At 37.2% G+C, this 27739-nt stretch overlaps 3 non-coding genes across 3 annotated transcripts; all 3 read right to left on the reverse strand.

Annotated features, from left to right (window-relative positions):
- Positions 1-12389: 12389 nt before the first annotated feature.
- Trnal-cag (transfer RNA leucine (anticodon CAG)) lies at positions 12390-12471 on the reverse strand. The gene has a single exon. It is a non-coding gene; the product is annotated as a tRNA-Leu (tRNA).
- Positions 12472-13419: 948 nt separating this feature from the next.
- On the reverse strand, positions 13420-13501 carry Trnal-cag (transfer RNA leucine (anticodon CAG)). Its single transcript has one exon. It is a non-coding gene; the product is annotated as a tRNA-Leu (tRNA).
- A 1766-nt stretch (positions 13502-15267) lies between these two features.
- On the reverse strand, positions 15268-15349 carry Trnal-cag (transfer RNA leucine (anticodon CAG)). The gene has a single exon. It is a non-coding gene; the product is annotated as a tRNA-Leu (tRNA).
- Positions 15350-27739: the final 12390 nt, after the last annotated feature.

Below are 27739 nucleotides of genomic sequence, written 5' to 3' on the forward strand. Positions count from 1 at the left end.
ATTAAGAAACCATTGAAAAATGAAGTAGAAAATAAGAAGCAAAAACAAAAACAAACACGACAAAAATTAAACATTATGTATACAAACGCAGATCAGCTTACGAAAAAGAAGAAACGAGAACTAGACAAGCTAGTTTTAAATGAAAAACCCCATATCATAGCAATATGCGAAGTAAAACCAAAAAATGGAAAAAAGAGCGCTTTATTCAGGACTATGTCGTCAAAGATTACTCCAAGCCTTATGAAACGAATTCCTTGAATAAAGTCGGTCGTGGAATTGTCATCCTTATACACAAGTCAATAAAAAACCTTGTTCTTGAAGTGAGACCTACCCATGATTTTCAAGAAGTATGCATGCTAGAGATCAAGTTGGAAGGATCAAACTGTTTACTCTTTGCATGTATGTATAGGAGTCCTACTAATACGAACACATCAGCAGGATAACATTACATTGAACCTTCTCTTAAAGGAAATTGCGTTCAACAACAAATATACTCACAAATGTATCGTCGCTGATTTCAACTACAAAGACATCAACTACAAAAACTGGTCCACTCCTCACGACGAAACAAAGGAAGATGAGCAATTTCTGGACGCTCTAAGAGACGCCGTTTTCTACCAACACGTTGATGAACCAACCCGAGCTAGAGGGACGGACACACCTTCCCTTATCGATCTGATCCTGACAAACGAAGAACACCAAGTCAATAATCTAACCTATCTAGCCCCCCTTGACAAAAGCGATCATAGTGTTCTCTCATTCACATTTGAATGTTATTTTGAAACCGAGCCTGTAGGTGCGAAATACAATTACAATATAGCAGACTACACGAAGCGATGAAAGGAGATCTTGAAAATTCTGAATGGGTTAACTGATTTCATTAGCAGGGCAGACGTCACACATGTTAATGAGTGCTGGAATATGTTACGAGATAAACTTCTTGACCTTTGGAACCAATACGTACCATGCACAAAAGAAGAAAACTCTTATAAAAGAAAGAGGAAATTTGCGATTTCTACAGAACTTCGAAAAACCATCAAAGAAAAGCGTCGTCTCCACTGCAAATGGATAAGGTCGATTGGCACATCAACAGAACAGAGAAGTAGAGCTGAATACGTGATAACAAGAAACCTTGTAAGTAGAAAAATAGCACTGACAAGAAGGAGGCTAGAAGAACAAATCTGTGATCAAGCGAAGAAAAGTCCAAAGAAATTCTGGAAACATATTCGCAGCTCCATAAAAATAAAACCGGGAATTTCTCCTCTCCTTCTTGACCCGAAGGATAACTCATCACTCTGTTATAGGGATTAAGATAAAGCAGACGTACTACAGGATCAGTTTTGTAGTGTTTTTACACAAGAGCCTGCTGGACCACTACCAGGGTTTGCATCACGTACAGACTCATGTGTAACTTTCGATCTCACCATTGAAATGGTCCGAAAAGAACAAAAAGGCGCAAACTCTAACAAGTCACTGGGCCCAGATGAGATACATCCTGCTATGCTGAAGGCGTTAGCTTTCTATATTGCTGTCCCCCTATACATTGTTATATCCAAATCCTTCGCAGAAAGTACACTACCGGATGATTGGAAAATTGCGCACGTATCCCCGATCTATAAGAAAGGAAAAAAGAACTTGGCAGAAAATTACAGGCCGGTTAGCTTGACATCTATTGCTTGTAGATTGATGGAAAGAATTGTTAAAGATCAAATAATGAAGTTCCTAGTAGACAAAAAGTTACTTTCTGACAAGCAACACGGATTCTTGGGGAAAAGATCAACAGTCACACAATTATTGAGTTATCTTGATAAATGTTCAGACTCAATATCAGAAAGTAAAGTGGTAGATGTTATCTATTTCGACTTTGCCAAGGCCTTCGATACAGTTCCACACCGCAGATTACTCAAGAAACTCGACGCATACGGTATCAAAGGATTCACGTTAGACTGGATCAAATCCTTTCTGTCGGATCGATATCAGTATGTCAAGGTAAATTAGCCTCCGTCTCAGAACACGGTCTGAAAATTTTGCGGATAATTTCACAGCTAAAATGCATCCAGTGAAATGTAAGTAATGTATCATGAATCAAGTCGACTGACATAATTATACACATAATACATGTACAAGTTCTGCCCACGGATTCTCAAGCTGGGCTATAATAAAACTATTACATTTTAGTAGCCGACCCGACTGACCAATGTTATGTAGCAGGTTGAAACATGAGTTTCTGCTGGAAAGATGCAGTTTGTTTTCAAGTTAAATCTTCAGAATAAAGCAAACTGTGTGGGTTTCTTTACTTCCAAACAACCTACCAATAGTTTTGGAACACTCCATAATAAAGGAAGATGGCTCTTCTTGTGGATTAGCTTTCTGATACCCCATATAAACACGATGTGACATGAAAGTGAAGAGACATGATTTGCTGGTTTTTGTTTGATTTGTTGACTCATATATATCATGGCAAATGGGATAGCAAATGACTGTTCATGTATTGCTTGGCTCTACATATGATACCTCTAACTTTGAACACCTCCAGAATGTTGAAAAAAGCATTTTACGAGATAAGTTTCAATTATAATTTTCATGGGAATTTTTAATCGACAGATTTGGCTTGGCGTCAGTTTTGTTTGGTTGATGTTTGGTATCCTGATCATTAAAAGCAATGAAATGCCACACAGTCACTCTACACATGATGCCTCCAGCCATGATTGGTATCAGAATGTTGGAAAAAAAACATTTTACGAGAAATTGTTGATAGAAATTATATTGACTTATTTTTACAATTTTGGCGGTGTGGGTTTAGTTGGTTGATAATGTTTACACTGTGGGATGGTTTTCAAAAAACTGTTATATTGATTGTTGTTTGTTGGAATTGATTACCAAAAAAAAAAAGAGAACCTTTTTTTGATAAATACTTTTTATTTTTTTCATGAATCGAAAAAACCGTGTGGATAGTATGTCTTGTAGTAACCAATCTGCCAATACAGTGTCTGTTTTCAAATTTTGAAAGCTCTATACCTACTGAATTGAAGCTCTGACTAGCTCTGTTTTTGAAACTTTGAGCCATGGTTTTTTCTTTGTTGCTATTAAAGATAGATTTTTAAATTGTTGTAATGTAAATTTTTGGTAAAGTTTTAGTTTTTGAGTTTAGTTCATCAGTATACATACAGTAGTTTTTTTTTCAGTAATCCTTTCTTGTAAATATAGCAACATTTTACCAGACTCATTGCCCTCATTATATTCGAATTTGTATTTTTTTAGGACTGATAAGTACCTACATATTTTTAAACACCAAAACAAAGCAAACAACATGCCAGTTCTTTCTGGACAAATATATATGTATACTTTATTGTGTGCTTTGAGTTCTATTTTAATCAACCCTTTCAACTGCTGATCTTTCAACTATCATTTAGGAGTATAGAATGGGCTTCCATAGTACCATCTTCTCTAAGTATTTTGTGCAAATTCTCAACAAAGTAGACTTCTTGACTGTCCTTGTCCCTTATGTTAAAGTTGTTCTGATGGAGGACATTTCTATTTTTGGTAGCCTTCACATATCAATAAGGAGCTTTGGTGTAAATGTTTTTCTGATGAAATCATACTAATCTGAAACTATTAGGCCTTTATGAACTTTCTAGAACAATAATCTTGCTCCAATCTTGAGAAACACTGGAAAAATAGGTTAGCATTCCCTGCTATAATTTCACAGATTTCCTCTGCTTTCTGATTGAAAACGCTGTCGTATAGCCGAAAACGAAAGTGAAACTGTGAAAATATCCACAAATTCGGGTCCAGTCCTCTTCCGAGACGGAGGCTAATGGTAAACTATCCAAGGAAGGAAAAGTACTCAGCGGTGTCCCACAGGTAAGTGTTCTTGGTCCATTACTTTTTGTGTTATATATCAACGATCTACCTTAGGTTACAACCTCTGATATGTACCTCTTTGCAGACGACACTAAGCTTGTTGAGGAGATAAATAGTGCTGAAGATGCCATTCGCTTGCAACATTATATCGATGCAATGGAAAGATGGTCAAAGGACTGGCTATTCAGATTCCACCCAGATAAATGCCACGTGCTAACACTGGGAAAATTTTGGAACATCAAACATGCCCATCCATACAACATAGACGGGTTAATCCTGGAGCACGTGGATCAAGAAAAAGATCTCGGAGTGATTATCGTCGGGGAAATGAATTTTGAAGAACAAATCTTTGGTAAAATCAAGAAAGCTAACTCAATCGTTGGTCTGATCAGCAAAAGTTTTGACTTTCTTTCACCAGAAATGCCCCGCACTCTTTTTATAGCGTTCGTCCGACCTCATCTCGAGTATGCTCAAGCCGTTTGGTCTCCACGACTCATCAAACACATCGATGCCATCGAGAGTGTTCAGCGAAGAGCTACGAGACTGGTTAGCGGGTACAAGAACAAATCTTACGAATACCGTCTCCGTAAGATTAACCTTCCGACACTGAAAATCAGACGTAAAATTGGCGATATGGTTGAAGTATATAAACATCTTCACGTTTATGATAAATCATCGGCCTGTCAAAAGTTTGTCCTTCGCGAACGCCCGAAACGTCAGCACGATTACGAACTACAAAGAAACTTTGCAAATGATGGTATCAGAGGGTATCAAACAAATTCGTTGTTCTACAGAAGTATTGACATATGGAATGGTCTTGGAGTTGATGTTGTAGCTGCAACATCAGTCGCCAACTTCAAAGAAAAATTGCTCACAGAATGGGAAAAAGATCTCCATCAATTGTAAAATGTTAAGCATGATTATTTCATAGAGGTCGATAGACCTGGGAAATATATTACTGTAAATAAATAAATAAATAAATGACAATGTATACTTACTGGTTTCTTGCTATTATAGAGAAAGAATAAACATTTCCCTTACTTGCTTGAATGGAATTACACGCATTTGATTACTCAATGAAAATATGACTATACTTTACTTTTTTAGTGCCTTTATGCTTGATCCTGTTCTATTTAATTGTTAACATTGACAGAAGAGGGATTCGAACCCGCACCACCGCAATGACTGGTACCTGAAACCAGCACCTTAGACCACTCAGCCATTCTGCTATAAATTCCCTGTATTATGTTACCTTCTTTAGTTTAAACTGAAAATCTGCTTAATTATAGGACTGAACGATTTGATCAAAAGTAGTTTCTTATATTATCAGATATAAAACCTTTTCTTAACTCCGTCAATATCAATGACAATGTATACACTTACTGATTTTCTGCTATTATAGAGAGAGAACGAGCTGTTCCCTTACTTGCTTAAATAGAATTACACGCATTAGATTTTAAATCAATGACTGCATTTTACATTTTTAAGGCCTCATTCCCTATGGCTTGGTCTTGTTCTACTTAATTGCTAACGTTGACAGAATTGGGATTCCAACCCACGCGACCACAGTAACTGATACTTGGAACCAGCGCCTTAGATCACTCGGCCATTCTGCCATGAGTTCCCTGTATAATGTATCCTTCTTTACTTCAAACTGCAAACCTGCATAACTATAGGACTGAGCAGGATGATCAAAAGTAGTTTCTTATTTTATCAGATCCCAAAGTTTTTCAAAGTTCTGTCGACATTAATGACAATGTATACGCTTACTGATTTTCTGCTATATTATAGACAGAGAACGAGCTGTTCCCTTACTTGCTTAAATAGAATTACACGCAATACATTACTCAAAGAATTAGTTACTGTACTTTACATTTTTAGGGCTTCATTCCCTATGGCTTGGTCTTGTTCTACTTAATTGTTAACGTTGACAGAATTGGGATTCGAACCCACCCGACCACAGTAACTGATACTTGGAACCAGCGTCTTAGATCACTCGGCCATTCTATCATGAATTCCCTGTATAATGTATCCTTCTTTACTTCAAACTGCAAACCTGCATAACTATAGGACTGAGCAGGATGATCAAAAGTAATTTCTTATTTTATCAGATCTCAAACCTTTTCAAAGCTCCATCAATATCAATGACAAAGTATACGCTTACGGATGTTCTGCTATTATAGAGAGAGAACGAGCTGTTCCCTTACTTGCTTGAATGGAAATACACGCATTAGATTACTCAATGAATTTATGACTATATTTATATTTTTAGGGACTTAATTCCCTAATGGTTGGTCTTTCCTCTCCTTACTTAATTGCTAACGTTGAAAGAAGTGGGGTTCGAACCCATGCTACAATAAAGGTCATAATATTTTGATAATTTTGATTATTTTAACGTTTTTCAAGATTTAAAGTTCCGGCGAGAAAGTCAATTTTGGGCTATCTCTTTAATTTAATCGAATATTTCAATTCGGAAGGGGTTGGCAGATTTACAGGCTATATTCTGAGCCTTATTGGACTATTTTTGAACTTTGGGATCTTAAGTCTTAAGTCTCATAATAAAGCTCAGAGTTAAAACTCTACCCTTCCAACCTAATTTAGAGCACTTACAAATCGCTTGTGGTTCAAAAACTTCCCGGTGTATTTCCCTTTTTTCTTAAATAAAATGACCTTGATTGTACCGCATTGACTGGTACCTGAAACCAGTGCCTTTGACCACTCAGCCATTCTGTCATGAATTCAATGTATAGGTGCACAGTGAGGCATTAAAATTAATGATTACATACGTATTGGCCAGATTGCTGTGACGAGGGTTAACAGCAAGACATTAAAATCGTTATAGAAACATGACAAGCGAAGGCGACGGACGTGAAATTATGTCAGGTATGAGAGATCTATCTTTTATTCCCCCCTTTCTTTTCATTACTTGTAAAATCCTTTATGTTCCGAATATGGAGAAAACTAGATGACATCAAGGACACCAAACTTAAATCTATCGCATCTTCTGTCCAAACTCTGGTCAAATCAGCCAACGCCGATTCCACTTTACAAAAGTACAAGCCTGCTTGGAACAAATAGATTTATTGGTCCACTCAAGTTCGACAAGATATGTCCCTGCTCAGACACCCCTTTTTATGCTGCGGTCTACCTAAACGACATAGTAATTCTGCAATGAGTTCCGTGTATTATGTATCCTTCTTTACCTCAAATGCAAACCTGTTTGATTATATTACAAGACTGAGCAGGATCTCAAAGGTTTTCAAAGCTCCGTCAATATCAATGACAAGGTGTACGCTTATTGTTTTTCTGCTATTTATAGACAGAGAACGAGCTATTCTCTAACTTGCTTAAATGCAATTACTCGCATTAGATTAATCAATGAATTTATTTAAGTAATTTGAATTTTAAAGGAATTCAATACCTAATGCATGGTCCCGTTCTACTTAATTGCCAACGTTGACAGAAGTGGAATTTGAACCCACGCCACAGCAGTGATTGGTACCTGAAACCAGCGCCTTAAACCATTCGGCCATTCTGGCATGAATTCCGTGTTTTATGTATCCTTCTTTACCTCAAACTGCAAACCTGTTTGATTATATTACAAGACTGAGCAGGATCTCAAAGGTTTTCAAAGCTCCGTCAATATCAATGACAAGGTATACGCTTACTGTTTGTCTGCTATTTATCGACAGAGAACGAGCTATTCTCTAACTTTCTTAAATGCAATTACTTGCATTAGATTACTCAATGAATTTATTTACGTACTTTATATTTTTAGGGCATTCAATACCTAATGCATGGTACTGTTCTACTTACTTGCCAACGTTGACAGAAGTGGGATTCGAACCCAAGCCACCGCAGTGACTGGTACCTGAAACCAGTGCCTTACACTACTCGCTCATTCTGCCATGAATAGATTGTATTATGTATCCTTCTTTAACTCACACTGCAAACCTGTTTGACTATATTATAGGACTGAGCAGGATCTAAAAGATTTTCAAAGTTCCGTTAATATCAATGACAAGGTATACGCTTACTGTTTTTCTGCTTTTTATAGACATAGAACGAGCTATTCTCTAACTTGCATAAATGCAATTACTCGTATAAGATTACTCAATGAATTTATTTACGTACTTTACATTTTTAGGGCATTCAATACCTAATGTAATGCATGGTCCCGTTCTACTTAATTGCCAACGTTGACAGAAGTGGGCTTCAAACCAACGCCACCGCAGTGACTGGCACCTGAAACAAGCGCCTTAGACTACTTGGCCATTCTGCCATGAATTCCGTCTATTATGTATCCTTCTTTACCTCAAACTGCAAACCTGTTTGATTATATTACAAGACTGAGCAGGATCTCAAAGGTTTTCAAAGCTCCGTCAATATCAATGACAAGGTATACGCTTACTGTTTTTTTGCTATTTATCGACAGAGAACGAGCTATTCTCTAACTTTCTTAAATGCAATTACTCGCATTAGATTACTCAATGAATTTATTTACGTACTTTACATTTTTAGCGCATTCAATACCTAATGCATGGTCCCGTTCTACTTAATTGCCAACGTTGACAGAAGTGGGATTCGAATCCACGCCACCGCAGTGACTGGTACCTGAAACCAGCGCATGAGACCACTCGGCCATTTTGCCATGAATTCCGTGTATTATGTATCCTTCTTTACCTCAAACTGCAAACCTGTTTTATTGGCCCAGCGCTAGCGAGTGGGCCTTTAAAGAGAGTGTCACTATTTTTTTTCCGTGTTTCCTTCTGTGTGTCCGTTTTGGTAGAAACGGCGCTTTATACCAGTAACACACTTTTTGCCGTCTGGAGAGGGAAAAGCTTGCGAAAGTCGGGTACTGGCTAAAAAAGATATATTTTCTGATTTCGCGCTCCTTAAACAACAAACGTTTTCAAAACAAAACAGATACAAGATGGCGGTTGAAGCGAGGAGATTGATTTCATGTGTTGATTCTTACTTTCTTGAACATTTTCTTTGCTTTAGTGGTCAAGAGACTTTCAAACCAAAGAAACTTGTAGTGATTTTTTTTTGTAAACTTTTTCAACATTCTGTCATATGTTATAGTTTTCATAAAGCTTTCTGAGTGAAAATTCTATACCTTAAATCAATTTCTGACTTTCACTTTTAGTTTCTTGTTTCAAAAAGACTTGATTCTGGAATTTGCTGATGAACACTAAAATGGAGTTCATGTGTAAATTATAGCAAGATTGGAACTTTTTCAATCATACTACGTGTGAAAATGGTTATTTCTAGATCTGTCTCGTTTAACGAATTGGTGGCTTGATTTTTCAAACTCAACACGGAATTATTTCAAATACCGATATTAAATGGAATATGGCAATGGAGACTAAAATGCAGCTCATGTGTAAATTTGAACAAGATTGGAACTTTTTCCATGATGCTACGTGTGAAAATGGTTATATATTTCTAAGTCTGTCTCGTTTAACGAATTGGTGGCTTGATTTTTCAAACTCGACACGGAATTATTTCAAATACCGATTAAATGGAATATTGCAATGGAGACTAAGATGCAGCTCATGTGTAAATTTGAACAAGATTGGAACTTTTTCCATGATGCTACGTGTGAAAATGGTTATATATTTCTAGATATGTCTCGTTCAACGAATTGGTGGCTTGATTTTTCAAACTCGACACAGAATTATTTCAATTACCAATTAAATGGAATATGGCAATGGAGACTAAACTGCAGCTCATGTGTAAATTTGAACAAGATAGGAACTTTTTCCATGATGCTACGTGTGAAAATGGTTATATATTTCTAGATCTGTCTCGTTCAACGAATTGGTGGCTTGATTTTTCAAACTCGACACAGAATTATTTCAAATACCGATTAAATGGAATATGGCAATGGAGACTAAACTGCAGCTCATGTGTAAATTTGAACAAGATTGGAACTTTTTTCATGATGCTACGTGTGAAAATGGTTATATATTTCTAGATCTGTCTCGTTCAACGAATTGGTGGCTTGATTTTTCAAACTCGACACAGAATTATTTCAAATACCGATTAAATGGAATATGGCAATGGAGACTAAACTGCAGCTCATGTGTAAATTTGAACAAGATTGGAACTTTTTTCATGATGCTACGTGTGAAAATGGTTATATATTTCTAGATCTGTCTCGTTCAACGAATTGGTGGCTTGATTTTTCAAACCCGACACAGAATTATTTCAAATACCGATTAAATGGAATATGGCAATGGAGACTAAACTGCAGCTCATGTGTAAATTTGAACAAGATTGGAACTTTTTCCATGATGCTACATGTGAATATGGTTGTTTCTGGATCTGTTGTGTTTTACGAATTGGCGGCTTGATTTTTCAAACTCGACACAGAATTATTATAAATACTAATTTTAAATGGAATATGGACATGGTAAATGTAGACTAAAATGCAGCTCATGTGTAAATTTGAACAAGATTAGAACTTTTTTCATGCAATGATGTTGTTTCTTATGGAAGTTGAATTTAATGATATTTTGAATTTGATTGTTTACCTTCGGGTAGAAAGTTTCGAGCTTTCAACATTCAATTTATTTTTGATTGACTACTGTACATTATGTTTCGTTTATTTTTTCACTTCCCTGTTCTAAGAAATGAAGAAAGGGAGAATTATCCTTGTCGACTTATTTTTCATTTTATTTTGCTCGACGCAGTAAAATTTTAAATCCTTTGGACATCCCTTTCCTGAAATCTTGTTAAACATTTTTTGGAATTTTTGGAAATCGCGTAAATTACGCTTTTGCTGGGCCTTCACGCCTAACGGGCTTCTTGTTATATTACAAGACTGAGCAGGATCTCAAAGGTTTTCAAAGCTCCGTCAATATCAATGACAAGGTATACGCTTACTGTTTTTTTGCTATTTATCGACAGAGAACGAGCTATTCTCTAACTTTCTTAAATGCAATTACTCGCATTAGATTACTCAATGAATTTATTTACGTACTTTACATTTTTAGCGCATTCAATACCTAATGCATGGTCCCGTTCTACTTAATTGCCAACGTTGACAGAAGTGGGATTCGAACCCTCGCAACCGCAGTGACTGGTACCTGAAACCAGTGCCTTAGACCACTGGCCATTCTGCCATGAATTCAGTGTATTATGTATCCTTCTTTACCTCAAACTGCAAACCTGTTTTATTATATTACAAGATTGAGCAGGATCGAGCTATTCTCTAACTTTCTTAAATGCAATTACTAGCATTAGATTACTCAATGAATTTATTTACGTACTTTACATTTTTAGGGCATTCAATATCTAATGCATGGTGCCGTTCTACTTAATTGCCAACGTTGACAGAACTGGGTTTCGAACCCTCGCCACCGCAGTGACTGGTACCTGAAACCAGTGCCTTAGACCACTGGCCATTCTGCCATGAATTCAATGTATTATGTATCCTTCTTTATCTCAAACTGCAAACCTGTTTTGATTATATTACAAGACTGAGCAGGATCGAGCTATTCTCAAAAATGCTTAAATGCAATTACTCGCATTAGATTACTCAATGAATTTATTTACGTACTTTACATTTTTAGGGCATTCAATACCTAATGCATAGTCCCGTTCTACTTAATTGCCAACGTTGACAGAAGTGGGATTCGAACTCATGCCACCGCAGTGACTGGTACCTGAAACCAGCGCCTTAGACCACTTGGCCATTCTGTCATGAATTCCATGTGTATTATGTATCCTTCTTTACCTCAAACTGCAATCCTGTTTGATTATCTTACAAGACTGAGCAGGATCTCAAAGGTTTTCAAAGCTCCGTCAATATCAATGACAAGGTATACGCTTACTGTTTTTCTGCTAATTATAGACAGAGAACGAGCTATTCTCTAACTTTCTTAAATGCAAATACTCGCATTAGATTACTCAATGAATTTATTTACGTACTTTACATTTTTAGGGCATTCAATACCTAATGCATGGTCCCGTTCTATTTAATTAAACTAACTGTTTTCTGCTATTTATCGACAGAGAACGAGCTATTCTCTAACTTTCTTAAATGCAATTACTCGCATTAGATTACTCAATGAATTTATTTACATACTTTACATCTTTAGGGCATTCAATACGTAATGCATGGTCCTGTTTTACTTAATTGCCAATGCTGACAGAAGTGGGATTCGAACCCATGCCACTGCAGAGACTGGTACCTGAAACAAGCACCTTAGACCAAACGGCCATTCTACCATGAATTCCGTATATTATGTATCCTTCTTTACCTCAAACTGCAAACCTGTTTGATTATATTACAAGACTGAGCAGGATCTCAAAGGTTTTCAAAGCTTCGTCAATATCAATGACAAGGTATACGCTTACTGTTTTTCTGCTAATTATAGACAGAGAACGAGCTATTCTCTAACTTGCTTAAATGCAATTACTCGCATTAGATTACTCAATGAATTTATTTATGTACTTTACATTTTTAGGGCATTCAATACCTAATGCATGGTCCAGCTCTACTTAATTGCCAACGTTGACAGAAGTGGGATTCGAACCCACGCCACTGCAGTGACTGGTACCTGAAACCAGCGCCTTAGACCACTGGGCCATTCTGCCTTGAATTCTGTGTGTTATGTATCCTTCTTTTTTTCAAACTGCAAACCTGTTTGATTATATTACAAGACTGAGCAGGATCTCAAAGGTTTCAAAGCTCCGTCAATATTAATGACAAGGTATACGCTTACTGTTTTTTTGCTATTTATCGACAGAGAACGAGCTATTCTCTAACTTTCTTAAATGCAATTACTCGCATTAGATTACTCAATGAATTTATTTACGTACTTTACATTTCTAAGGCATTCAATACCTAATGCATGGTCCTGTTCTACTTAATTGCCAACGTTGACAGAAGTGGGATTCGAACCCACGCCACCGCAGTGACTGGTACCTGAAACCAGCGCCTTAGACCACTTGGCCATTCTGTCATGAAATCCATGTGTATTATGTATCCTTCTTTACCTCAAACTGCAATCCTGTTTGATTATCTTACAAGACTGAGCAGGATCTCAAAACTTTTCAAAGCTCCGTCAATATCAATGACAAGGTATACGCTTACTGTTTTTTTTTGCTATTTATCGACAGAGAACGAGCTATTCTCTAACTTTCTTAAATGCAATTACTCGCATTAGATTACTCAATGAATTTATTTACGTACTTTACATTTTTAGCGCATTCAATACCTAATGCATGGTCCCGTTCTACTTAATTGCCAACGTTGACAGAAGTGGGATTCGAACCCTCGCAACCGCAGTGACTGGTACCTGAAACCAGTGCCTTAGACCACTGGCCATTCTGCCATGAATTCAGTGTATTATGTATCCTTCTTTACCTCAAACTGCAAACCTGTTTTATTATATTACAAGATTGAGCAGGAACGAGCTATTCTCTAACTTTCTTAAATGCAATTACTCGCATTAGATTACTCAATGAATTTATTTACGTACTTTACATTTCTAAGGCATTCAATACCTAATGCATGGTCCTGTTCTACTTAATTGCCAACGTTGACAGAAGTGGGATTCGAACCCACGCCACCGCAGTGACTGGTACCTGAAACCAGCGCCTTAGACCACTTGGCCATTCTGCCATGAAATCCATGTGTATTATGTATCCTTCTTTACCTCAAACTGCAATCCTGTTTGATTATCTTACAAGACTGAGCAGGATCTCAAAACTTTTCAAAGCTCCGTCAATATCAATGACAAGGTATACGCTTACTGTTTTTTTTTGCTATTTATCGACAGAGAACGAGCTATTCTCTAACTTTCTTAAATGCAATTACTCGCATTAGATTACTCAATGAATTTATTTACGTACTTTACATTTTTAGCGCATTCAATACCTAATGCATGGTCCCGTTCTACTTAATTGCCAACGTTGACAGAAGTGGGATTCGAACCCTCGCAACCGCAGTGACTGGTACCTGAAACCAGTGCCTTAGACCACTGGCCATTCTGCCATGAATTCAGTGTATTATGTATCCTTCTTTACCTCAAACTGCAAACCTGTTTTATTATATTACAAGATTGAGCAGGATCGAGCTATTCTCTAACTTTCTTAAATGCAATTACTAGCATTAGATTACTCAATGAATTTATTTACGTACTTTACATTTTTAGGGCATTCAATATCTAATGCATGGTGCCGTTCTACTTAATTGCCAACGTTGACAGAACTGGGTTTCGAACCCTCGCCACCGCAGTGACTGGTACCTGAAACCAGTGCCTTAGACCACTGGCCATTCTGCCATGAATTCAATGTATTATGTATCCTTCTTTATCTCAAACTGCAAACCTGTTTGATTATATTACAAGACTGAGCAGGATCGAGCTATTCTCAAAAATGCTTAAATGCAATTACTCGCATTAGATTACTCAATGAATTTATTTACGTACTTTACATTTTTAGGGCATTCAATACCTAATGCATAGTCCCGTTCTACTTAATTGCCAACGTTGACAGAAGTGGGATTCGAACTCATGCCACCGCAGTGACTGGTACCTGAAACCAGCGCCTTAGACCACTTGGCCATTCTGTCATGAATTCCATGTGTATTATGTATCCTTCTTTACCTCAAACTGCAATCCTGTTTGATTATCTTACAAGACTGAGCAGGATCTCAAAGGTTTTCAAAGCTCCGTCAATATCAATGACAAGGTATACGCTTACTGTTTTTCTGCTAATTATAGACAGAGAACGAGCTATTCTCTAACTTTCTTAAATGCAAATACTCGCATTAGATTACTCAATGAAATTATTTACGTACTTTACATTTTTAGGGCATTCAATACCTAATGCATGGTCCCGTTCTATTTAATTAAACTAACTGTTTTCTGCTATTTATCGACAGAGAACGAGCTATTCTCTAACTTTCTTAAATGCAATTACTCGCATTAGATTACTCAATGAATTTATTTACATACTTTACATCTTTAGGGCATTCAATACGTAATGCATGGTCCTGTTTTACTTAATTGCCAATGCTGACAGAAGTGGGATTCGAACCCATGCCACTGCAGAGACTGGTACCTGAAACAAGCACCTTAGACCAAACGGCCATTCTACCATGAATTCCGTATATTATGTATCCTTCTTTACCTCAAACTGCAAACCTGTTTGATTATATTACAAGACTGAGCAGGATCTCAAAGGTTTTCAAAGCTTCGTCAATATCAATGACAAGGTATACGCTTACTGTTTTTCTGCTAATTATAGACAGAGAACGAGCTATTCTCTAACTTGCTTAAATGCAATTACTCGCATTAGATTACTCAATGAATTTATTTATGTACTTTACATTTTTAGGGCATTCAATACCTAATGCATGGTCCAGCTCTACTTAATTGCCAACGTTGACAGAAGTGGGATTCGAACCCACGCCACTGCAGTGACTGGTACCTGAAACCAGCGCCTTAGACCACTGGGCCATTCTGCCTTGAATTCTGTGTGTTATGTATCCTTCTTTTTTTCAAACTGCAAACCTGTTTGATTATATTACAAGACTGAGCAGGATCTCAAAGGTTTTCAAAGCTCCGTCAATATTAATGACAAGGTATACGCTTACTGTTTTTTTGCTATTTATCGACAGAGAACGAGCTATTCTCTAACTTTCTTAAATGCAATTACTCGCATTAGATTACTCAATGAATTTATTTACGTACTTTACATTTCTAAGGCATTCAATACCTAATGCATGGTCCTGTTCTACTTAATTGCCAACGTTGACAGAAGTGGGATTCGAACCCACGCCACCGCAGTGACTGGTACCTGAAACCAGCGCCTTAGACCACTTGGCCATTCTGCCATGAAATCCATGTGTATTATGTATCCTTCTTTACCTCAAACTGCAATCCTGTTTGATTATCTTACAAGACTGAGCAGGATCTTAAAACTTTTCAAAGCTCCGTCAATATCAATGACAAGGTATACGCTTACTGTTTTTTTTTGCTATTTATCGACAGAGAACGAGCTATTCTCTAACTTTCTTAAATGCAATTACTCGCATTAGATTACTCAATGAATTTATTTACGTACTTTACATTTTTAGCGCATTCAATACCTAATGCATGGTCCCGTTCTACTTAATGGCCAACGTTGACAGAAGTGGGATTCGAATCCACGCCACCGCAGTGACTGGTACCTGAAACCAGCGCATTAGACCACTCGGCCATTTTGCCATGAATTCCGTGTATTATGTATCCTTCTTTACCTCAAACTGCAAACCTATTTGATTATATTACAAGACTGAGCAGGATCTCAAAGGTTTTCAAAGCTCCGTCAATATCAATGACAAGGTATACGCTTACTGTTTTTTTGCTATTTATCGACAGAGAACGAGCTATTCTCTAACTTTCTTAAATGCAATTACTCGCATTAGATTACTCAATGAATTTATTTACGTACTTTACATTTTTAGCGCATTCAATACCTAATGCATGGTTCCGTTCTACTTAATTGCCAACGTTGACAGAAGTGGGATTCGAACCCTCGCCACCGCAGTGACTGGTACCTGAAACCAGTGCCTTAGACCACTGGCCATTCTGCCATGAATTCAGTGTATTAAGTATCCTTCTTTACCTCGAACTGCAAACCTGTTTTATTATATTACAAGACTGAGCAGGATCGAGCTATTCTCTAACTTTCTTAAATGCAATTACTAGCATTAGATTACTCAATGAATTTATTTACGTACTTTACATTTTTAGGGCATTCAATATCTAATGCATGGTGCCGTTCTACTTAATTGCCAACGTTGACAGAAGTGGGATTCGAACCCTCGCCACCGCAGTGACTGGTACCTGAAACCAGTGCCTTAGACCACTGGCCATTCTGCAATGAATTCAATGTATTATGTATCCTTCTTTATCTCAAACTGCAAACCTGTTTGATTATATTACAAGACTGAGCAGGATCGAGCTATTCTCAAAAATGCTTAAATGCAATTACTCGCATTAGATTACTCAATGAATTTATTTACGTACTTTACATTTCTAAGGCATTCAATACCTAATGCATGGTCCTGTTCTACTTAATTGCCAACGTTGACAGAAGTGGGATTCGAACCCACGCCACCGCAGTGACTGGTACCTGAAACCAGCGCCTTAGACCACTTGGCCATTCTGCCATGAAATCCATGTGTATTATGTATCCTTCTTTACCTCAAACTGCAATCCTGTTTGATTATCTTACAAGACTGAGCAGGATCTCAAAACTTTTCAAAGCTCCGTCAATATCAATGACAAGGTATACGCTTACTGTTTTTTTTGCTATTTATCGACAGAGAACGAGCTATTCTCTAACTTTCTTAAATGCAATTACTCGCATTAGATTACTCAATGAATTTATTTACGTACTTTACATTTTTAGCGCATTCAATACCTAATGCATGGTCCCGTTCTACTTAATGGCCAACGTTGACAGAAGTGGGATTCGAATCCACGCCACCGCAGTGACTGGTACCTGAAACCAGCGCATTAGACCACTCGGCCATTTTGCCATGAATTCCGTGTATTATGTATCCTTCTTTACCTCAAACTGCAAACCTGTTTGATTATATTACAAGACTGAGCAGGATCTCAAAGGTTTTCAAAGCTCCGTCAATATCAATGACAAGGTATACGCTTACTGTTTTTTTGCTATTTATCGACAGAGAACGAGCTATTCTCTAACTTTCTTAAATGCAATTACTCGCATTAGATTACTCAATGAATTTATTTACGTACTTTACATTTTTAGCGCATTCAATACCTAATGCATGGTCCCGTTCTACTTAATTGCCAACGTTGACAGAAGTGGGATTCGAACCCTCGCCACCGCAGTGACTGGTACCTGAAACCAGTGCCTTAGACCACTGGCCATTCTGCCATGAATTCAGTGTATTAAGTATCCTTCTTTACCTCGAACTGCAAACCTGTTTTATTATATTACAAGACTGAGCAGGATCGAGCTATTCTCTAACTTTCTTAAATGCAATTACTAGCATTAGATTACTCAATGAATTTATTTACGTACTTTACATTTTTAGGGCATTCAATATCTAATGCATGGTGCCGTTCTACTTAATTGCCAACGTTGACAGAAGTGGGATTCGAACCCTCGCCACCGCAGTGACTGGTACCTGAAACCAGTGCCTTAGACCACTGGCCATTCTGCAATGAATTCAATGTATTATGTATCCTTCTTTATCTCAAACTGCAAACCTGTTTGATTATATTACAAGACTGAGCAGGATCGAGCTATTCTCAAAAATGCTTAAATGCAATTACTCGCATTAGATTACTCAATGAATTTATTTACGTACTTTACATTTTTAGGGCATTCAAAACCTAATGCATAGTCCCGTTCTACTTAATTGCCAACGTTGACAGAAGTGGGATTCGAAATCATGCCACCGCAGTGACTGGTACCTGAAACCAGCGCCTTAGACCACTTGGCAATTCTGTCATGAATTCCATGTGTATTATGTATCCTTCTTTACCTCAAACTGCAATCCTGTTTGATTATCTTACAAGACTGAGCAGGATCTCAAAGGTTTTCAAAGCTCCGTCAATATCAATGACAAGGTATACGCTTACTGTTTTTCTGCTAATTATAGACAGAGAACGAGCTATTCTCTAACTTTCTTAAATGCAATTACTCGCATTAGATTACTCAATGAATTTATTTACGTACTTTACATTTTTAGGGCATTCAATACCTAATGCATGGTCCCGTTCTATTTAATTAAACTAACTGTTTTCTGCTATTTATCAACAGAGAACGAGCTATTCTCTAACTTGCTTAAACGTAATTACTCGCATTAGATTACTCAATGAATTTATTTACATACTTTACATCTTTAGGGCATTCAATACGTAATGCATGGTCCTGTTTTACTTAATTGCCAATGCTAACAGAAGTGGGATTCGAACCCATGCCACTGCAGAGACTGGTACCTGAAACAAGCACCTTAGACCAAACGGCCATTCTACCATGAATTCCGTATATTATGTATCCTTCTTTACCTCAAACTGCAAACCTGTTTGATTATATTACAAGACTGAGCAGGATCTCAAAGGTTTTCAAAGCTTCGTCAATATCAATGACAAGGTATACGCTTACTGTTTTTCTGCTAATTATAGACAGAGAACGAGCTATTCTCTAACTTGCTTAAATGCAATTACTCGCATTAGATTACTCAATGAATTTATTTACGTACTTTAAATTTTTAGGGCATTCAATACATAATGCATGGTGCCGTTCTACTTAATTGCCAACGTTGACAGAAGTGGGATTCGAACCCACACCACCGCAGTGACTGGTATTTGAAATTAGTGCCCTAAACCAATCGGCCATTCTGTCATGAATTCTGTGAAATATGTATCCTTCTTTATATCAAACTGCAAACCTGTTTGATTATATTACAAGACTGAGCAGGATCTCAAAGGTTTTCAAAGCTTCGTAAATATCAATGACAAGGTATACGCTTACGGTTTTTCTGCTATTTATCGACGGAGAACGAGCTATTGTCTAACTTGCTTAAATGCAATTACTCGCATAAGATTACTCAATGAATTTATTTATGTACTTTACATTTTTAGGGCATTCAATACCTAATGCATGGTCCTGTTCTACTTAATTGCCAAAAGTGGGATTCGAACCCACGCCACCGCAGTGACTGGTACCTGAAACCAGCGCCTTAGACCACTTGGCCATTCTGCCATGAAATCCATGTGTATTATGTATCCTTCTTTACCTCAAACTGCAATCCTGTTTGATTATCTTACAAGACTGAGCAGGATCTCAAAAGTTTTCAAAGCTCCGTCAATATCAATGACAAGGTATACGCTTACTGTTTTTCTGCTATTTATAGACAGAGAACGAGCTATTCTCTAACTTGCTTGAATGCAATTACTCGCATTAGATTACTCAATGAATTTATTTACGTACTTTACATTTTTAGGGCATTCAATACCTAATGTATGGTCCCGTTCTATTTAATTAAACTAACTGTTTTCTGCTATTTATAGACAGAGAACGAGCTATTCTCTAACTTGCTTAAACGTAATTACTCGCATTAGATTACTCAATGAATTTATTTACATACTTTACATCTTTAGGGCATTCAATACGTAATGCATGGTCCTGTTTTACTTAATTGCCAATGCTGACAGAAGTGGGATTCGAACCCATGCCACTGCAGAGACTGGTACCTGAAACAAGCACCTTAGACCAAACGGCCATTCTACCATGAATTCCGTATATTATGTATCCTTCTTTACCTCAAACTGCAAACCTGTTTGATTATATTACAAGACTGAGCAGGATCTCAAAGGTTTTCAAAGTTTCGTCAATATCAATGACAAGGTATACGCTTACTGTTTTTCTGCTAATTATAGACAGAGAACGAGCTATTCTCTAACTTGCTTAAATGCAATTACTCGCATTAGATTACTCAATGAATTTATTTACGTACTTTAAATTTTTAGGGCATTCAATACATAATGCATGGTGCCGTTCTACTTAATTGCCAACGTTGACAGAAGTGGGATTCGAACCCACACCACCGCAGTGACTGGTATTTGAAATTAGTGCCCTAAACCAATCGACCATTCTGTCATGAATTCCGTGAAATATGTATCCTTCTTTATATCAAACTGCAAACCTGTTTGATTATATTACAAGACTGAGCAGGATCTCAAAGGTTTTCAAAGCTTCGTCAATATCAATGACAAGGTATACGCTTACGGTTTTTCTGCTATTTATCGACGGAGAACCAGCTATTGTCTAACTTGCTTAAATGCAATTACTCGCATAAGATTACTCAATGAATTTATTTATGTACTTTAAATTTTTAGGGCATTCAATACCTAATGCATGGTCCTGTTCTACTTAATTGCCAAAAGTGGGATTCGAACCCACGCCACCGCAGTGACTGGTACCTGAAACCAGCGCCTTAGACCACTTGGCCATTCTGCCATGAAATCCATGTGTATTATGTATCCTTCTTTACCTCAAACTGCAATCCTGTTTGATTATCTTACAAGACTGAGCAGGATCTCAAAAGTTTTCAAAGCTCCGTCAATATCAATGACAAGGTATACGCTTACTGTTTTTCTGCTATTTATAGACAGAGAACGAGCTATTCTCTAACTTGCTTGAATGCAATTACTCGCATTAGATTACTCAATGAATTTATTTACGTACTTTACATTTTTAGGGCATTCAATACCTAATGTATGGTCCCGTTCTATTTAATTAAACTAACTGTTTTCTGCTATTTATAGACAGAGAACGAGCTATTCTCTAACTTGCTTAAACGCAATTACTCGCATTAGATTACTCAATGAATTTATTTACGTACTTTACATTTTTAGGGCATTCAATACGTAATGCATGGTCCTGTTTTACTTAATTGCCAATGCTGACAGAAGTGGCATTCGAACCTATGCCACCGCAGTGACTGGTACCTGAAACAAGCACCTTAGATAAAATGGCCATTCTACCATGACTTCCGTATATTATGTATCCTTCTTTACCTCAAACTGCAAACCTGTTTGATTATATTACAAGACTGAGCAGGATCTCAAAGGTTTTCAAAGCTCCGTCAATATCAATGACAAGGTATACGCTTACTGTTTTTCTGCTATTTATCGACAGAGAACGAGCTATTCTCTAACTTTCTTAAATGCAATTACTCGCATTAGATTATTCAATGAATTTATTTACGTACTTTACGTCTCTAAGGCATTCAATACCTAATGCATGATCCCGTTCTACTTAATTGCCAACGTTGACAGAAGTGGAATTCGAACCCACGCCACCGCAGTGACTGGTACCTGAAACCAGCGCTTTAGACCAATCGACCATTCTGCCATGAATTCCGTGTATTATTTATCCATCTTTACCTCAAACTGCAAACCTTTTTGATTATATTACAAGACTGAGCAGGATCTCAAAGGTTTTCAAAGCTCCGTCAATATCAATGAAAAGGTATACGCTTACTGTTTTTCTGCAATTTATCGACGAAGAACGAGCTATTGTCTAACTTGCTTAAATGCAATTATTCGCATAAGATTAGTCAATGAATTTATTTATGTACTTTACATTTTTAGGGCATTCAATACCTAATGCATGGTCCAGTTCTACTTAATTGCCAACGTTGACAGAAGTGGGTTTCGAACCCTTGCCACCGCAGTGACTGGTACCTGAAACCAGCGCCTTAGACCACTGGGCCATTCTGCCTTGAATTCTGTGTATTATGTATCCTTCTTTATTTCAAACTGCAAACCTGTTTGATTATATTACAAGACTGAGCAGGATCTCAAAGGTTTTCAAAGCTCCGTCAATATCAATGACAAGGTATACGCTTACTGTTTTTCTGCTAATTATAGACAGAGAACGAGCTATTCTCTAACTTGCTTAAATGCAATTACTCGCATTAGATTACTCAATGAATTTATTTAGGTACTTTAAATTTTTAGGGCATTCAATACCTAATGCATGGTCCCGTTCTACTTAATTGCCAACGTTGACAGAAGTGGGATTTGAACCAACACCACCGCAGTGACTCGTATTTGAAATTAGCGCCCTAAACTAATCGGCTATTCTGTCATGAATTCCGTGTATTATGTATCCTTCTTTATATCAAACTGCAAATCTGTTTGATTATATTACAAGACTGAGCTGGATCAAGCTATTTTCTAACTTGTTTAAATGAAATTACTTGTATTTGATTACTCAATGAATTTATTTACGTACTTTACATCTTTAGGGCATTCAATACCTAATTCATGTCTCCGTTCTACTTAATTGCCAACGTTGACAGGAGTGGGATTAGAACCCTTGCCACCGCAGTGACTAGTACCTGTAACCAGCGCCTTAGACCACTCGGCCATTCTACCAAGAATTCTGTGTATTATGTATCCTTCTTTAAATGAAACTGCAAACATGTTTGATTATATTACAAGACTGAGCAGGATCTCAAAGGTTTTCAAAGCTCCGTCAATATCAATGACAAGGTATACGCTTACTGTTTTTCTGCTATTTATAGACATAGAACGAGCTATTCTCTAACTTGCTTAAATGCAATTACTAGCATTAGATTACTCAATGAATTTATTTACGTACTTTACATCTTTAGGGCATTCAATACGTAATGCATGGTCCTGTTTTACTTAATTACCAATGCTGACAGAAGTGGGATTCGAACCCATGCCACTGCAGTGACTGGTACCTGAAACCAGCACCTTAAACCAAACGGTCATTCTACCATGAATTCCGTATAATATGTATCCTTCTTTACCTCAAACTGCAAACCTGTTTGATTATATTACGAGACTGAGCAGGATCTCAAAGGTTTTCAAAGCTCCGTCAATATCAATGACAAGGTATACGCTTACTGTTTTTCTGCTAATTATAGACAGAGAACGAGCTATTCTCTAACTTGCTTAAATGCAATTACTCGCATTAGATTACTCAATGAATTTATTTAGGTACTTTAAATTTTTAGGGCATTCAATACCTAATGCATGGTCCCGTTCTACTTAATTGCCAACGTTGACAGAAGTGGGATTCGAACCCACACCACCGCAGTGACTCGTATTTGAAATTAGCGCCCTAAACTAATCGGCTATTCTGTCATGAATTCCGTGAAATATGTATCCTTCTTTATATCAAACTGCAAACCTGTTTGATTATATTACAAGACTGAGCAGGATCAATCTATTTTCTAACTTGTTTAAATGCAATTACTTGTATTTGATTACTCAATGAATTTATTTACGTACTTTACATTTTTAGGGCATTCAATACCTAATGCATGGTCCCGTTCTATTTAATTGCCAACGTTGACAGAAGTAGGATTCGAACCCACGCCACCGCAGTAACTGGTACCTGAAACCAGCGCCTTAGACCACTCGACCATTCTACCATGAATTCCGTGTATTATGTATCCTTCTTTAACTCAAACTGCAAACCTGTTTGATTATATTACAAGACTGAGCAGGATCTCAAAGGTTTTCAAAGCTCCGTCAATATCAATGACAAGGTATACGCTTACTGTTTTTCTGCTATTTATAGACATAGAACGAGCTATTCTCTAAATTGCTTAAATGCAATCACTCGCATTAGATTACTCAATGAATTTATTTACGTACTTTACATCTTTAGGGCATTCAATACCTAATTCATGTCCCCTTTCTACTTAATTGCCAACGTTGACAAGAGTGGGATTCGAACCCTTGCCACCGCAGTGACTGGTACCTGTTACCAGCGCCTTAGACCACTCGGCCATTCTACAAAGAATTCTGTGTATTATGTATCCTTCTTTAAATGAAACTGCAAACATGTTTGATCATATTACAAGACTGAGCAGGATCTCAAAGGTTTTCAAAGCTCCGTCAATATCAATGACAAGGTATACGCTTACTGTTTTTCTGCTATTTATAGACATAGAACGAGCTATTCTCTAAATTGCTTAAATGCAATTACTTGTATTTGATTACTCAATGAATTTATTTACGTACTTTACATCTTTAGGGCATTCAATACGTAATGCATGGTCCTGTTTTACTTAATTACCAATGCTGACAGAAGTGGGATTCGAACCCATGCCACTGCAGTGACTGGTACCTGAAACCAGCACCTTAAACCAAACGGTCATTCTACCATGAATTCCGTATAATATGTATCCTTCTTTACCTCAAACTGCAAACCTGTTTGATTATATTACAAGACTGAGCAGGATCTCAAAGGTTTTCAAAGCTCCGTCAATATCAATGACAAGGTATACGCTTACTGTTTTTCTGCTAATTATAGACAGAGAACGAGCTATTCTCTAACTTGCTTAAATGCAATTACTCGCATTAGATTACTCAATGAATTTATTTAGGTACTTTAAATTTTTAGGGCATTCAATACCTAATGCATGGTCCCGTTCTACTTAATTGCCAACGTTGACAGAAGTGGGATTCGAACCAACACCACCGCAGTGACTCGTATTTGAAATTAGCGCCCTAAACTAATCGGCTATTCTGTCATGAATTCCGTGTATTATGTATCCTTCTTTATATCAAACTGCAAATCTGTTTGATTATATTACAAGACTGAGCTGGATCAAGCTATTTCTAACTTGTTTAAATGAAATTACTTGTATTTGATTACTCAATGAATTTATTTACGTACTTTACATCTTTAGGGCATTCAATACCTAATTCATGTCTCCGTTCTACTTAATTGCCAACGTTGACAGGAGTGGGATTAGAACCCTTGCCACCGCAGTGACTAGTACCTGTAACCAGCGCCTTAGACCACTCGGCCATTCTACCAAGAATTCTGTGTATTATGTATCCTTCTTTAAATGAAACTGCAAACATGTTTGATTATATTACAAGACTGAGCAGGATCTCAAAGGTTTTCAAAGCTCCGTCAATATCAATGACAAGGTATACGCTTACTGTTTTTCTGCTATTTATAGACATAGAACGAGCTATTCTCTAACTTGCTTAAATGCAATTACTAGCATTAGATTACTCAATGAATTTATTTACGTACTTTACATCTTTAGGGCATTCAATACGTAATGCATGGTCCTGTTTTACTTAATTACCAATGCTGACAGAAGTGGGATTCGAACCCATGCCACTGCAGTGACTGGTACCTGAAACCAGCACCTTAAACCAAACGGTCATTCTACCATGAATTCCGTATAATATGTATCCTTCTTTACCTCAAACTGCAAACCTGTTTGATTATATTACGAGACTGAGCAGGATCTCAAAGGTTTTCAAAGCTCCGTCAATATCAATGACAAGGTATACGCTTACTGTTTTTCTGCTAATTATAGACAGAGAACGAGCTATTCTCTAACTTGCTTAAATGCAATTACTCGCATTAGATTACTCAATGAATTTATTTAGGTACTTTAAATTTTTAGGGCATTCAATACCTAATGCATGGTCCCGTTCTACTTAATTGCCAACGTTGACAGAAGTGGGATTCGAACCCACACCACCGCAGTGACTCGTATTTGAAATTAGCGCCCTAAACTAATCGGCTATTCTGTCATGAATTCCGTGAAATATGTATCCTTCTTTATATCAAACTGCAAACCTGTTTGATTATATTACAAGACTGAGCAGGATCAATCTATTTTCTAACTTGTTTAAATGCAATTACTTGTATTTGATTACTCAATGATTTATTTACGTACTTTACATTTTTAGGGCATTCAATACCTAATGCATGGTCCCGTTCTATTTAATTGCCAACGTTGACAGAAGTAGGATTCGAACCCACGCCACCGCAGTAACTGGTACCTGAAACCAGCGCCTTAGACCACTCGACCATTCTACCATGAATTCCGTGTATTATGTATCCTTCTTTAACTCAAACTGCAAACCTGTTTGATTATATTACAAGACTGAGCAGGATCTCAAAGGTTTTCAAAGCTCCGTCAATATCAATGACAAGGTATACGCTTACTGTTTTTCTGCTATTTATAGACATAGAACGAGCTATTCTCTAAATTGCTTAAATGCAATCACTCGCATTAGATTACTCAATGAATTTATTTACGTACTTTACATCTTTAGGGCATTCAATACCTAATTCATGTCCCCTTTCTACTTAATTGCCAACGTTGACAAGAGTGGGATTCGAACCCTTGCCACCGCAGTGACTGGTACCTGTTACCAGCGCCTTAGACCACTCGGCCATTCTACAAAGAATTCTGTGTATTATGTATCCTTCTTTAAATGAAACTGCAAACATGTTTGATCATATTACAAGACTGAGCAGGATCTCAAAGGTTTTCAAAGCTCCGTCAATATCAATGACAAGGTATACGCTTACTGTTTTTCTGCTATTTATAGACATAGAACGAGCTATTCTCTAAATTGCTTAAATGCAATTACTAGCATTACATTACTCAATGAATTTATTTACGTACTTTACATCTTAATGGCATTCAATACGTAATGCATGGTCCAGTTTTACTTAATTACCAATGCTGACAGAAGTGGGATTCGAACCCATGCCACTGCAGTGACTGGTACCTGAAACCAGCATCTTAGACCAAACGGTCATTCTACCATGAATTCCGTATATTATGTATCCTTCTTTACCTCAAACTGCAAACCTGTTTGATTATATTACAAGACTGAGCAGGATCTCAAAGGTTTTCAAAGCTCCGTCAATATCAATGACAAGGTATACGCTTACTGTTTTTCTGCTAATTATAGACAGAGAACGAGCTATTCTCTAACTTGCTTAAATGCAATTACTCACATTAGATTACTCAATGAATTTATTTACGTACTTTACATTTTTAGGGCATTCAATACCTAATGTAATGCATGGTCCCGTTCTACTTAATTGCCAACGTTGACAGAAGTGGGATTCGAACACACGCCACCGCAGTCACTGGTACCTGAAACCAGCGCCTTAGACCACTCAGCCATTCTGCCATGAATTCCGTGGATTATGTATCCTTCTTTACCTCAAACTGCAAACCTGTTTGATCATATTACAAGACTGAGCAGGATCTCAAAGGTTTTCAAAGCTCCGTCAATATCAATGACAAGGTATACGCTTACTGTTTTTCTGCTATTTATCGACGAAGAACGAGCTATTGTCTAACTTGCTTAAATGCAATTATTCGCATAAGATTACTCAATGAATTTATTTATGTACTTTACATTTTTAGGGCATTCAATACCTAATGCATGGTACTGTTCTACTTACTTGCCTACATTGACAGAGGTGGGATTGGAACCCACGCCACCGCAGTGACTGGTACCTGAAACCAGTGCCTTACACTACTCGCTCATTCTGCCATGAATAGAGT

This window comes from Clytia hemisphaerica, unplaced genomic scaffold (genome assembly GCF_902728285.1).
Source record: "Clytia hemisphaerica strain Z4C2 unplaced genomic scaffold, Clytia hemisphaerica genome assembly, whole genome shotgun sequence".
Classification (NCBI taxonomy): Eukaryota; Metazoa; Cnidaria; class Hydrozoa; order Leptothecata; family Clytiidae; genus Clytia; species Clytia hemisphaerica.